Raw genomic sequence first — 15,143 nt, 5'->3', positions numbered from 1 at the left:
GTGAAATTATTAAATTAACTGGTCAAGCTTGATTTCTGACTCCTACTGAAATAGGATCCTGCCTGTCAGACAGCTAGAGGGGAAGAAAGGAATGGAAGGCACCAATATGCCCTGGGGTGGGGGGCATTTTCACTTGGGTTAGTTTCTCTTCCTGGGAAATTTAATATTTCAGGGGGTGCTGACTTTGCCTCCTTCTACTTCTACTCACTCTTGGAGGCTCCCCAGAGACAGAGGCCTAGATATTGGGGTGGGGGGGAGTCAACCACCCCAAAATGCCACAAATTATCTTCAGAGGTAGAAAAATCTAATCTTGGTCACTGAGGAATTGTACAGACTCCTTATAAATGAGAAATTTGCAATTTGCTTTGAATTTAGAAATTCTGAAAATTCTAGAGCTAGGAGATAACCACAGCAGGGCATTTAAAGCCCTCTCTCTACAAACTGACCTCAACCTACCTTTCTGACCTTACTTCCTACTTCTCCCCTTTATGTGCTTCATGGTCCAGTCAAACTAAACTTCTAGTTCTACATGCCATCTCCCACCTCCAGGCATTTGCACAGGCTCTCCCTCTCTTCTTGGATTACGTTCTATCGTCATCTCTGCTTCTCAGCATTCACCTATTTCTTCAAAGTGCAGTTCAGATGATAGCTACTTTAAGGGCTCTCCTCTTCCTTAGATTGTCTTATGCCACCTTGTCTACACCTTTTTTTTTGCCCCCTGACACCTTATGCTATACGATCTTCTCTTTCCCAGCTCTTCAATGACCTTCAATAGAATCTAAGATCCCTGGAGGCAGTGATTGATTTAAAACAAAACAAAAAATTACATCCCCATCACTTAGCAAAGTGGCTCACACATAATAGGTGCTTAATAAATATTAGTGAATCAAATCACTCAATCCATCCTCCCCTTCCCTTATTTTACAGCTGAGGAAATTGAAGCCTACCAAGGTTAACTGATTAGGGCTTGATTATCTGCCTTTTCCCCTCCTCCAACTTTATTTATCCTAGTTGCCAGAACTGCTAGCGTCATCTATGCTCATGAGATGGGCTGAGTGTCATAAAATGTAGGTTGGGAATGATTGCTCTACTCTATGCCATCCCTTGGGCTACCTTCAGGAGGCATCTATTTTTAAAAATGGAGGAGTTGTGAAATGGAGGAGGACTCAGATCTGAACCAGAGGATGCCTTTCGAACATGATCTTTTTCTCCCTTTGCTTTGGAAAGAGGAAATCTTTCAGGGGTGTATGTGGGGGGAGGGGGAATAGAAGGAGAAGACTTTCTTCAGTTCCATTTTACAGCAATATCCAGGCATCCATAACAAGGTTCTTTGGCTGGAACCATGTCTTTTGGTTTTCTTGTATTTATTTCCCAAGGCATCCTGAACAGTGCTTAGCACACAATAAATGCCCAATAAATACCCGGTGAGTTGAATGGAAATGATTATTTTCAAATTTCGGTACAATCAGAGTTACAGAAATGAGTGTAGGTACCAGCAGAAGAGGCCTCTAAAACAAGTGGTTTAGAAATGGCTCCTCATTCCTGATGGTCCCAGAAATGTTCCCTCTTTATGAATCAATCCCAGAAATGTGACCTGTAAAATCTAACTGAAGCTGGCTTTGCAGAGGGATTGTGTGTATGCAACTCACGAAGCTTGCTGCTGGCAGCTCTGTAATGGGGGTGAAAACAGGAGGCAGATTTTGCCCATTTCCAACCCTCCCACTTTTCTTGACAAAAGGGACTGAGTGTTTGCTGCAGTGGAGATTTACAAAGCTCCTAATATAATGTTTCATATGTGTATGATACCTGAAGACGTGCACTTGTTTATGGGCATTATCTCAGTTAAGCCTCACAGCCCTGGAAAGCTGGAATCTTTATTGTCTATTTTCTAGGACAAGGTTCCTAACCTTTTTTTGTGCCTTTAGTCCCTTTACCTCTTGGCATTTCTCAACCTTCCCACAGCTTCTAGTTAATATGAAAAGAATTAAGAGTTAGTTTACAATGTGTATGCACATAGGAAGAAAATCCTTCCTATCACCCCTATTCAATATGAGATGAAATAAATTCTAGAATTTACCATATATATATAAGCACATAAGAAATAAACTAGAAATTAATTTCAATAGGATAATATAATTACCAAATATTCCATATGTTTCCTTTATAAGTTTTTAGATCCTTTCTGAGTTTAAATGCAACAGGAAAATATAACTTTTTACCAAATATTTATGTGTCTCTGATAACCTATCTACCCCAAAGGGATACACTGATCCATGTACCCCAAAAGGGATACACTGAAAGGCAGCTAGGTGGAACAGTGGTTAGAGTGCTGGGCCTGGAGTCAAGAAGACCCAAGCTCAAATGTGGCCTCAGATACTTACTAGCTGTGTGACCATGGGCAGGCACATTAATCTTGTTTCAGTTCCCTTAAGTGTAAAATGGGAAAAATAATGACACCTACCTCACAGAGTTGTTCTGAGGACCAAAATGTCTGTAAAGCCCTCAGCACCAGGCCTGGCCAAAAAGCAGGGACTTAACTCCTCCTTGTCCTGAAGAGCTCCCTCTTACGTTATACAATTATTTCTACTTTACAGATGAGGAAATCTGATGATCAGACAGGATAAGTGAATGCTCAGTTTATAAACATCTGAGGCAGGATTCAAAGCTAGGTCCTCCTGTCTTCTAGTCCAGTGTTCTACTTACTATGCCTTTTTGTCTCTCTCGCTTTCCTTTCTTAAACCCTATGCAATGCACCCTAATAAGTTAAGGAATCCGTTACCAACAAATCTCACTCTGAACAACTGTTTCCTATTGATAGTTAGCATTTGCATAGCGCTTTAAGGGTTATATAAAGTACTTAACACATGTTATTCCATCCTCACAATAACCCCAAAGAGTAGGTGCTATTATGAGCCCCGTTTTACACATGGGGAAACTGAGGCTGAGGTGAAATGACTTATCCAAGATCACACATAGCGTCTTCCACAGGATCTAAATCCAGGTCTTGCTGATCCTGAGTTGAACATTCTATCTACCGTGCCCCCTAGGCACCTCATATAACTAACCAAGTGTGCTCCTTCTGGCAGAATGAGCTTTTGAAATACTGTTTCTAGGGCATCTTGCCCCTGAATTTGCAGCATGTCTCACTATGCTTCTTTCATCATTCTTGTTCTCCTTTCTGATATTTTTCCCTACTTCCATCCCACAAAGGGACTAATGACCCCAGATTTCCCCTAATTATTAGGCAAAATCCATTTCCTCATCTATTGCATTGTACTATTAGGGTTGTATTCCAGGTTGTAGTTGTTTTTCTGGCTCCAACCCATTCCTTCACGGGCCTCAAGCTAAACTAATTTCCACAGAAGCTGAAGTGACCTTTCTCTTTGCCAAGGCCAAACTTGACCCCCTCCCCTCCCGTCTTTTCCAGCGCATTGACCTTACTATCTATCATCTCCAACTTCCCCGCCCCCCCCAGTCGTTTGCTATATGTTGGAACCTTTCCTGCTGCCTATAAACATATTTAAGTCTCCTCCATCCTTTAAACAATTCATTAAATTCTACCAAGCCCAGTACTAGCTGTGTTCTCATTCTCATTCTGTATTTCTCCTCTCCTTTCTTCAGCTAAACTCCTTGAAAAAGCAATCTACATCAATCGTGTCCATTTCATCTCCTCTCACTCTCCTTCTAAACCTTCTGCAGTCTGACTTCTAATCTCATCACTCAACTGAAACCGTTCTCAAAGCTGCTAGTGATCTCTTGATTGCCAAATAAAACAACCTTTTCTCAGTCTTCATCCTTCTCAATCTCTCTGCAGCGTTTGAAGCTGGTAACCACTTTCTTCTCCTGTTTATTTTTTATTCTCTGGAATTTTTTTTGGTGAGATTCCATTCTCTCTTGGTTCTCCTTATCCACGCCCAACTGCTTCTTCTCGGTCTCCTTCGTCAGATCTCCATCTATATCATTCTGGACCATCTTCTCTTTTCTTTCTATATTATCTCACTTGGTTATTTAACGGGTTAATGTGGATTCAATCATTATTTCTATGTAGACAGCTCCTGAATTTATATACTCAGCCCTGGTTGCTTCTCTGCTATACAGGTTCATGTTACCAGAATGGTTAAGTGGAATGACATTTGGCTTTGAAGTAAGGGGATCTGTGTTCAAATCCTAGCTCTGCTTCCTGTGTGACCTCTTTGGGCCTCTGTTTCTTCATCTGTAAAGTGAAGTGGTTACATTAGAGGGCTCTAAGGTCCTTTGCCCTTTGAAGGCTGATTCCATAATTTCAAATGGATGGCCCATTGGCATTTCAGACCCAACATTCTCCAAACAGAATTCATTCTTTTTTCACCCAAACCTACCACTCTTCTTAATTTTCCCTATTACAGCAGAAGATACCTCCTCCCCCCACCTCAGGTCCTCCTCCCTTACAGTTACCCAGGTTAATAAGCAGTGTCATCCTTGTCTCCTCATTCTTAGTCATAGTAAATAAGTTACTTAATATTGTTTCTACCTCTGCAACTTCTCTCCTTTATGTCTTCTCTCCACTTGCACAAATACCACCCTAGTTTAAGCTGTCATCACATCTAGCCTGGACTAGTGATTGTGCACTCATTTCAATTGTGTGCAACTCTTTGTGACCCCATTTGGGTTTTTTTGTTTGTTTTTTATTTTGTTTTGTGTGTTTTTTTGGGCAGAGATACTAGAATGGTTTGCCATTTCCTTCTCCAGCTTATTTCATAGATGAGGAAAAGAGACAAACAGGGTTAAGTGACTTGCCCAGGGTCACAAAACAGAAAGTGTCTGAGGTCAGATTTGAATTCAGAAAGATGTGTCTTCCTGACTTCAGACCTGGCACTCTATCCACTGTGCCACCTAGCTGCCCTTTGGACTAGAGAATAACCTTCTAATTGCCTACTTTCCTTCCCCATTTCAAATCCATTCTCTATATAGTCAACAAGGTGACTTTTTAAAAATTCAGGTCTGATCATGTCACCTAAATGCTTGATAAATTCCACTGGCTAATAAACTCTCCTCTTCGACAAGTTAAACCTTTATACCTTGGTCCTTTCTTATCTTTTCAGTCTTACACATTACTCTCCTCTGCACTTTCAATGACCCAGCTAATACTGGCTTTCTTGATATTTCTCACATATATCCCCTCAGCTATGTTATTGTATTGCCTGTCTCCCTATGCCTGGAAAGCTCTCACTTCTGTCTCCCAGAATCCTTGACTTCCTTCAAGACTCAGCTCGAGAAGCATCTTTTATAGGAAGCCTTTCTTGGTCCTACCATCTGGTGGTGCCTATATATGCATCTTATATGTCATTAAATTTATAGTCATGTGTATGTATATGTATAGTGCTTTCTCCCTTTTAGGAATGTAAGCTCCCTAAGAAAGCCAGGTGGCACCACAGTGCACAGAATGCTGGGCCTGAAGTCAGGAAGACCTGAGTTCAAATTGAGCCTCAGAAACTTAGTAGCTGTGTGACGCTGGGGAGGTCACTTAACTTCTGTTTGCCTCAGTTTCCTCATCTATAAAATGAACTAGAGAAGGAAATGGCAAACCACTCCAGTATCTTTTCTAAGAAAACCCTGAACAGGGTCATGCAGAGTCAGACACAATTAAAATGACTCAACAACAATATATTGATTATATAAAGAACAAGAAGAATGGGTTGGGTCTGTCCTTTAGAGGGAGCTGGGTGACACAATGAATATATCTTTAAGCCTGAAGTGAGGAAGAACCGAGTTCAAATCCAGCCTCCGATATTTACTAGCTCTGTGGCTCTGGTCCAGTCACCTACCTGTTAGCTTCCTCAGTTTTCTTATCTCTAAAATGGGGATAACAATAGCACCTACCTCTCAGGATTATTGTAAGGATCCAATGAGATAATAATAGTAAAGCATTAACACAGTGCCTGGCACATAGTAAGTGCTATATGAATGTTGCTATTATTACTGGCTATTCTTATTAAGGTTTTGCTTCTTGTCTTTGTGGCACTTAGCATGGTATCTGGCATACATTGAGTCACTTAACGAATCCTTGTTGACCGATAACCCAGGTTATAATTATGCATCCCGGTAGCAACTGTTGCTTTTTCTAGATATCATTGTTTAAATTTAATGCCCACCTTCAATTTTTTTAATCCAAAGGGTAGACTTTCCTGGTGGGATTTAGGACACCTTGGGAAGATGGCAGCAGGGTGGGGCAAGGAAAGTGCATCTGCTGGCAATCTTTCAAGTCATCCTAAATCAATGCCTTCTCCCTGGGCCTCCATTATGACATAGCCTTTGACACTAGGTTCTTCTCTTCCTGTGAGAAGCTGGTATTACCGGCCACTGAGTGCTTAGTATCCTTGGAAGACGGCACAGGCCACTGACCTGGCGAATCCTGTAGCAGATGTGTTCATAGAAGGGCTGGAAGTGACTGTAGAGATCACCATGGGCTCCTAGAGCTGTGCAGTGGATCTGAACCAGAAGACACCACTAGAGGTCATTCAGTCAAATTCCTTTATTTTAAAAATGAGGAAACTGAGACCCAGTGATATTACATGGTCCTCCCAAGAGCATACTGGGGACAAGTGGACCTGAACCCAAATGCTTTGACTCCAAATTCATTGTTCCATCCAGTGTTCCACATTAGCCCAATCTCCTTATATTACAGAGAAGACTGGGGTACAGAGAGGTGAAGCTTTCTCTTTCAAGGTCACAGATCTAAGTAGTAGCAGAAGCTGAATTGAAGCCTAAATTCACCTTCTGACTCTGCCCCGGCACTTATTACCAGATAAACAAGGGACACAGGGAAAGTCATATCATCTCTCTGAACCTATTTTCTGATCTGCAAATAAATAAATAATGGAGATTTTCTAGATCAGTAAAAAGGATCAGAGAGACCATGTGATTTGTTCTGGATTCCTCATTTATTTGGTGACAAGTAAGCTGGTGTAATTTAAGTCTCAATACCACTCCTGCAGCTAGCTGGTGCAGTGGATAGAATACTAGACTTGGAGTCAAGAAAATCTGAGTTCAAATCTAGTCTCAGATGTTTACTAGCTCTTCAACTCTGGCCAAGTCATGGAACTGCTATCTGCCTCAGTTTGCTAATCCGTGAAATGGGCATAGTAATGTCCCCTCCCTCCCAGGGTTATTGTGAAGATCAAATACGACAATATTTAGAAAGTGCTTTGCAATCCTTAAAGTACAATATAAATACTATTTCCCTTTCGCAATATATAAATTGATCACAGTGCCTTCTCAGTTTTATGTCAGACCATACTTTCCTGCCAAGGACCCATTAGATCCTTTGGTTGAGATGAAGCTATTTGGAAATCTTCCTCTGTGCCAAAAGGTACCCTGAATCCTTTGTTCAATGATTTTTCAAAGCAACCTATGTTTCCTGTAAACATACAACCTGAGAAACCAACAGCTTCTTGGTTTTGCTAACCTCCACATGTTCTCACGTTCCACGATTTTTTATAGAGGACACGCTATATTTATGGCGCTAACATGGAAAAAAAAAAAAAGCAATATGAGCTGAACGGCAAAAACCCTTGATAAACAGGCTGCTGTAATTTATGTCTCAATGCCACTACCTCTGCTTCCCTTGTTGCAATGTATAAATTGATAGCAGGGTTTTGTGATTGTCTCAGCCTTACCAGGGCAGTTGTTGACTGTTTGGTCTGCTTATTAATACGTCCTCTCAGGTGACAGCCCCGTATTTTATATTCCAGAGAAGGGCTGGGAGTTTCAGAAGATTCCTGGCAGCATGTAAAACTCTCCTGAAAGCATACAGCAAGATGGAAAAGTACTCTCTGAAAAATGTTCTCCATAAATGGAATGAAAGAAAGCGATGGCAAAGAGGAGAGGGAGGAGAGAAGGGAAGTTAAACAGGGTCAGCCTGTTGTCAAGTGCTGATGGCCAAGTATGAAGCACCTAATGTGCAGCTGGAGAGAGGAGGAACATGTTTCTAGTTAGGACATGATCTATAGCTTTTATTTGAGTAAACTCTAATGTCCTGCTTTCTTGTTGTGGAACATAATTTAGAATAATTATGGTAATAGTCAGGAGACAAATTATCATAATAGATTCTGGTACAACAGTGTTGGGTCAGTGGAAGCATTTCTGGGGACTGCAGCAGAGGAGACCAAAGAGAGAATTGAATTAGGCCTGGGAATACAGGGAGGTTTTAGTGGGAGGAGGAAGTTCGATGAGGTAATTATTCAGACTTAGTTCTCAGATTGTTTGAAGCAGGTCTTCTTCGTATGGTTATGACCAAGAATAAAGCCCGAAGTTTAATATCTGAGCCCTGTGGGCAGTGCATGCAAAAGTTCCCTGGTTTCTCTCTCTCTCTCTTAATGACCAAGGAATTGAACCAGAGACTAAGTGGGGACAACTAGCCTGAGATTCCATTCTTATCTGAAATGCTGTCCAACTACTATTACTAAAGCAGTGATTTTCATGATGTATCTCTTCTCTACTCAAGAACTTAGCCTGGCTCCCTACTGTACATATTTTCCTTTCTTTTTTCTTTAATAGTATTTTAATTTTTTTCAGTTATATGTAAAGACAATTTTTAGAAAATTTTTACAAAATTTTGAGTTCCAAAGTTTTTTTTCCATCCTCCCCTCCCCTCTTCATACAACAATAAGCAATTTTATGTCGGATATGTGCCATCATGTAAAACATATTTCCATATTAGTCATAGCTGTGAAAGAAGAAACAGACCAAAAGGGGAAAAAACATGAAAAAATAAAGTGACAATAGTATCCTTCGCTCTGCATTTCATACTGTCTATATTTGTAAGCAAAGCTTCCTCATTTTAGCATGAAAAGTTCACTAGAATCTTGCTTCACCTTTGCTGTCCAACTTTTTTTCTTACTGCTTGGTCCCTAACACACACCGTCTCCTTTTAATGATGTTGGTCTTCTCTCTATCCCAGAAATGCCATGTATTTCTGCCTCTGATCTTTGATTCCTGTAGTTCTCCCCACCTAGAATGTCTTCCGCACCCCCTCTCTTATCTATCTCAGGGATGGGGAACCTGTGGCCTTGAGGCCACATGTGGCCTTCTAGGTCCTCAAGGTGCAGTCTTTTGATTTAGTCCAAGTTTTACAGAACAAATCCTTTGATTGAGGATGCACTAAGACTTTTGAAACACTCTTATGTGGAATTGTTGTTGTTCAGTCATTTCAGTCATGTTAAACTCTTTGTTGACCCCATTTGGAGTTTTCTTGGTAAAGATTCTGGAATGGTTTGCCATTTCTTTCTTCAACTCATTTTACAGATGAGAAAAATGAGGCAAACAGGGTTAAGTAACTTGTTGAGGGGTTTTTCTTGGCAGAGATACTGGAGTGGTTTGCCATTTCCTTCTCCAGCTCATTTTACAGATAAGGAAACTGAGGCAAACAGGATAAAGGGACTTGCCCAGGGTCACACAGCTATGACCTGTCTAAGGCCATATTTTAACTCAAGAAGAGGAGTCTTCTTGGCTCCAGGCCTGGTGCTGTATCTACTGTGCCACCTGATGTCTTATATATACAGAAAGTGCATTGCAAACCTTAAAGCAGAATATAAAGGTCAGTTATTATTATTAAACCATGTTGTTTATTCCTAGCCTTGCATTGTAATAGTTATCCCTTCAATATTGTAGGGGTTATTTGGTGTGGTACCTCCACAATCTGGAAAATCCACATAAAAATTTTTGACTCTCTCTTCATACCAGAGAAGAAGTTTGAATTTTTTTCTTTTCCTTTTATGGGGTGTTTATAGTACCTTACTGTAAAATTCGGGTTAGGTATTTGGTCACAGGCTATGTGTTAAGTAAAAATACCGCATAGAAAAGATCTTTTTCTGTGTCATCTGTTGACCTTCACGTGTCATCCACAGCTTCTGCAAAATTCCCTAAAAATTCCCATTTAATTTCTTATGCTGACCCACAACATATCAAAACCGTGACAAGGAAAGTCACAATGTGGAAGGAACAACTGTATTTACTAAACAATTCATTGGAGGCAAGGGGAGGAGAGACAACTTGATTATGTTCTACTTAGCACAGTTATAAATTAATGGAATTATTCCCCTTGGGGAAAAGCCTAATGTTATGCCCTTCTTTCTTATTACCTGTGCTGTCTACCCAGGGTTCAGGTCAAAGAAGGGCTCCACATTGGGTGAATGGATAAGTTCAGCCCCACCGTGCATTAGCTAGACTCCTAACAGCCCAATGCCCAAACTTCTAAGAGTCACATGTGGTCTTGGGAAATCAAGTGGACCAACCGGGACTACCACCAGACCATTACAATGGGTGAATTGGCAGAGACAGAAGGTGTTTCAAAACTTAATCAAAAATTAATTAGAAAAAGAAACAAGCCAAAGGACAAACATCTGTGAGAAGATGATCTGAAAAGGAAAACAAATCCAATATATGACATTTAATTTGAGTTAGGACCAGAAACATGCTGGGCTACATTTGGATTAGCTGTAAATGCTTTGAGGGGGGGAAAAAGCATCAGTGTTTACTTCATGGGGAATAAATGACATCTCCAACAACTCAGAGATGAGGGAAGGAGAGAGGGGGAAGGGTCTCTGAGCAAGATCAAACACCAGCAACATGAATCCTCTGATGTCTGGGAGATGATCATAAATAATAATTAAAGCGAATGATAATGAACATACCAAGAGGGGCGCAGAAGTTACAACAAGCCTCCCTACGCCAAGCAAAGCCGAATAAACACTCCCAGGGCCTCTGCACCAATCCCAGACGGGGAGATGAGGAGAGCACCAAGCAGCCAGCACCCTAATAAGGGGAATTAATCTTTCACGTCCTATCAGGCCTCCAGGTCTGCTCATTATTTCCACTTTCCTGTCAGGAATAGTGGCGATATATTAGCAATTGATCTGGAATTCAATGAAACTGAATTAGGAGTCAGATGCTAAGGGGTTGGTGGGCAGAAGGGCAGGCTAAGGTACAGTAATGGCCATGGGCGACCGGTGCAATTAAGCTCTATTTTCATCTAGACCTACCTTGCAGGGGAGGGAAGGAGGTGGGATGACAGACAGTCCCCCTAGGAGCAGAGGTGGGGACGTGGTACTGTTGAACTGGAGTCAGAAAGACCCAAGTTTAAATTTTATCTCAGCTGCATCACCCTAGAAAAGTCATTTGCCCTCTCAATCTCTATTTCCTGATCTGTAAAATGGGAATACTAATAATAAAAGCATCTATTTCACAGAGTTCTTATAAATATTATGTACATTTATATGTATATAATATGTGTATAAACTATATATGAGTATGTGTATATATACATATATATACAACATACATACACATATATGCACATACATACATATCTGTGTGTGTATGTGTGTGTGTGTGTGTGTGTAGTAGCTAGGTGGTACAGTGAATAGAGTGCTAGGCTTGGAGTCAATCTCATCCTCCTGAGTTCAAATGTGACCTCAGACATTTACTAGCTGTCAGACCCTGGGCAAGTCACTTAACCTAGTTTGCCTCAGTTTCCTCAGGTGGAAAATAAGGTGGAGAAGGAAATGTCAAACCACTCTAATATCTTTGTTAAGAAGACCCCAAATAGGGTCATGAAGAGTTGGATAGGACTGAAATGACTGAACAACATGTATATATGTGTGTGTCTACAGAAACACAGACACGTGTATACACACACAGAGATATGTGTGTGTATGTGTGTGTGTGTATATATATATATATATATATATATATATATATATATATATAGTGATTCACAAACCTTAAAGGACGATACAAAGGTAAGCTATTATTACCACTACTAATACTATTACTACTACTTTTATTACTATTATTATTATTATTACAGGGAGCTGGATGATGTGAATTTACTTCTCATCTCCTCCCTCAACCAGAGGCAGGGAGTCATTTATGCAACTAAAATCATGCCACCTTGAAGCTATATGGAAGTTAAAATTTTTCAGCATGATATCTGTAAAACAAACGAACAAAAAGCCAAGCCCTTTGGTTTTCCAGAGCCTAGACTTCCTTGAAACGGTCAGGTAGACAGCCCTGTTGGGTATGACAACCCAGCTGTGTCTAGAGGTAGAAAAGGGGAGTGAGAGTGAGAGCTTCACACGACCTGGGAGCTAGGTCAGGAGGGCTAGGGCATGCAAGATCATCCCTCTTCCTTGTCTCATCTAAGGTCCTAACTTGTCTCCACTGTTTGGATTGTGAGTGTATCCTGCTTGTATTTCTCTCTTTTGGGTGACTTCAAACCAGTGATGTTCTTGTCCTCTCTTCTGCTGCACTGTCCCCCTTCCTACCTCCCCTATTTCCAAAGGTATCTCAAGTCATACTACAAACCTTCCCTTCTGTGAATCAAAATGCTTTGAATAAAATCTTATTGTTCTTAGCATCATTAGTCAGACATAGGCCTTCCTATGGAAAAGTTTTTCTAGTCTCCCAACTGCTAGAACCTTCCCCATTAAGGTTACTTTCCATCTACTATGCAGGTATCTTGCAAGTACCTGTTCAGTTATATGTTATATCTCCCATTAGAATGTAAGCTTTTTGGTGAAATTAAGAGGTGAGAGGAATATAATGAGAGGAGATGGGGAGGGACAGATTGGTGTAAACTATCTCATACAGAAGAGGCAAGGGGAAATGGTTACAATGGAGGGGAGGAATAGGAAGGCAAAAGGGAATGAGTCAACCTTATTCCCATTGAATTTGGCTTGAGGAGGGAATGAAATACACACTAAATAGGGTATCTCACCCTACAGGAGAGTAGGAGGGAAGGGGATGAGAGGGGGGATGATGGAAGGGAGGGCAGGCTGGGGGGAAGGAAGTTGGAAGCACCCACTTTTGAAAAGGGATGGGATCAAAGTAGAGAATAGAACAAGTGGGAGGTAGGATAGGAGGAAGGGAAATATAGTTAGTCTTTTACAATATATCTACTATGTTATTGTTTTGCATTAGCCCTACATGTACATCCTATACTGAATTGCTTATCTTCCCAGTAAGGGTTGGTGACAAGGAAGGAAGGGAATGAATCTGGAATTCAAACTTTTAAAATCACATATTCAAATATGTATATATATGTGTGTGTGTGTGTATACTATTATCAATACTATTTTACATGTAATTGGGAAATAAGATATACAGGCACTGGGGCATAGAGATCCACTGGAAAAGTCGCAAGGGATATGGGAGAAAATATGGGAGAGAGCAGACTGGAGGAGGGGATATCCTGTGAGACTGCTATTTGGGGGGGGTAGGGGAAAAATGGGAAGAAAATTTGTAACTCAAAATCTGGAGGAAATGAATAATGTAAATCAGAAGTTAATAAAGCATTTGAAAAAAATTACTAAAATAAAATGAAATTAAACAAAAGAATGTAAGCTTTTTGGGGCAGAAATTATTCTTGCCTTTCTTTGCATCTGCAGCACTAAAGACAGTTCCTGGCACATAGAAAGTACTTAACAAATGGTTGTTGATTGATTGACCAATTGCTTCTTTTGTAGAAAGCTCTAAGTTCCAAAAATCAGATATAAAAACCTGGCATATGTAGCTCACCCTTCCCACTTTTCTCAAGACTCATCCATGACTACTGAGCATTTTGGAGACAAAGAATGATGGAGCCATAGAAGGAGTCATTAATTTGGAGTCCAAGGACCTAGGGTCAAAACACGACTCTACCACTTCCCCCTTAACCACTTTGAGTGTTAGTTTCCTCATCTGTAATGTGCAGGGGCTGGACTAGATGACCTTGAGACCCCATGAAGATCTAAATCTATTCAATGAATTGCCTGTTCTCTTCAAGAACAGAGAAGAGACTCCAAAGAAGCAGTTCATGCAACATTATTTTGAGTTGGAGCACTGGTCTAGGAGTTAGAAGACCTAGGTTTTAAAGACAGATTTGTACTTTTTTAGTCATATGACTATTGCAAGTCATTAAAGCTCAGTTGTTATTTTTTGTTGTTGTTGCTTTGGAATTTTTTTAGACATAGAATGGGATTGGAAAGCAAGAATTTCCTATCTTAGAGGGCTATTTGATAACGTATTTGTAAAACACTTTAAAAACTCTACCTTGTGTCATCCAGTTTCTAGGTCTGGTCATTCTCACAGGTCCATACTTTTCTCTCTATGCCCCTGAGGTAGTTAAAAGCCTCATTGCAAACTTCCTAGACTGCTACAATGTCTTCTTCACAGGTCTTCCCACCTTGACTCTCTCCTGTTCAAAGTCTTCCTTTCTACTACAGCCAGAAGAATCTTTCTTACTTATAGAAATGATCATGTTACTCTTTTACCCTCAAATCCTCAGTGGCTCCCTATTCCTATCTTTTATTTGCAAATAAATTAGATTCAAATGAGGCAGAGTTGCAGGAAATCTTCAGTCTCACTCTCTTCTCACATCAGAGTCCAGTGGCTAGACAAAAGTCAAGACAAATGGATGACCTTGGTATCTTAGATATCTGACCAAGCTCTAAGCCTTCCATAGTACCTGCTTCTGCAGCTTTCATGGCCCTTGGGACAAACTTCTCATATGCCCCTTCTGCCAGGGGAAGTCTTCACGTGCTTGGGGTAGACATCCCCCTAACTCACCAATGGGTTTGAATCCTTCAACCTCATTAGCATCTCCCAATATGGCTTTAATGGGGTATAGGTTTCATGCTACAGCTTCTTGGAGTCACAGGTGAAAGTTGGGTGTCAGGTGGACACCAAAGGTGGAAATCAGCCCTGAAAAAGGCTCAGCCACCCTCACACCACAAGTGCTAGATTTCCCTGAATACCCGTATGCCCCTGGACTTCCTTTATATGGCACTACCCCATCTTTTCAGCCATATCTCCTATGACCTCACCAAGTAAGCTCTATACTCTAGTGAAAAAATGAACAGTTTTCTAACTCCTGAATACATCCTCTAGTCTCACACTCCCATAACATATGTCTGAAGTGTCTATTTTAACTTACTGTACTCCAACCCAGCCTTTAAAGCCCAACTCAAAGGTATCTCCTCTAGAAAGCTTCCTCTGATTGACTGAGTTGGTAAAAACCATACATTCTAGATGTCACACATCTTTAGTAACTCCCCAGTATGCTTGTCATGGAGTATTCTGTTGGTTTTTTAAAACAAGCCCATGATAGGGGTGGCCAGGTGACACAG

Source organism: Petaurus breviceps, unplaced genomic scaffold (genome assembly GCF_028583685.1).
Source record: "Petaurus breviceps papuanus isolate PSGF00001 unplaced genomic scaffold, PetGlider_PUasm1.0 118, whole genome shotgun sequence".
NCBI classification, from domain to species: domain Eukaryota; kingdom Metazoa; phylum Chordata; class Mammalia; order Diprotodontia; family Petauridae; genus Petaurus; species Petaurus breviceps.
This window is presented reverse-complemented; position numbering follows the sequence as displayed.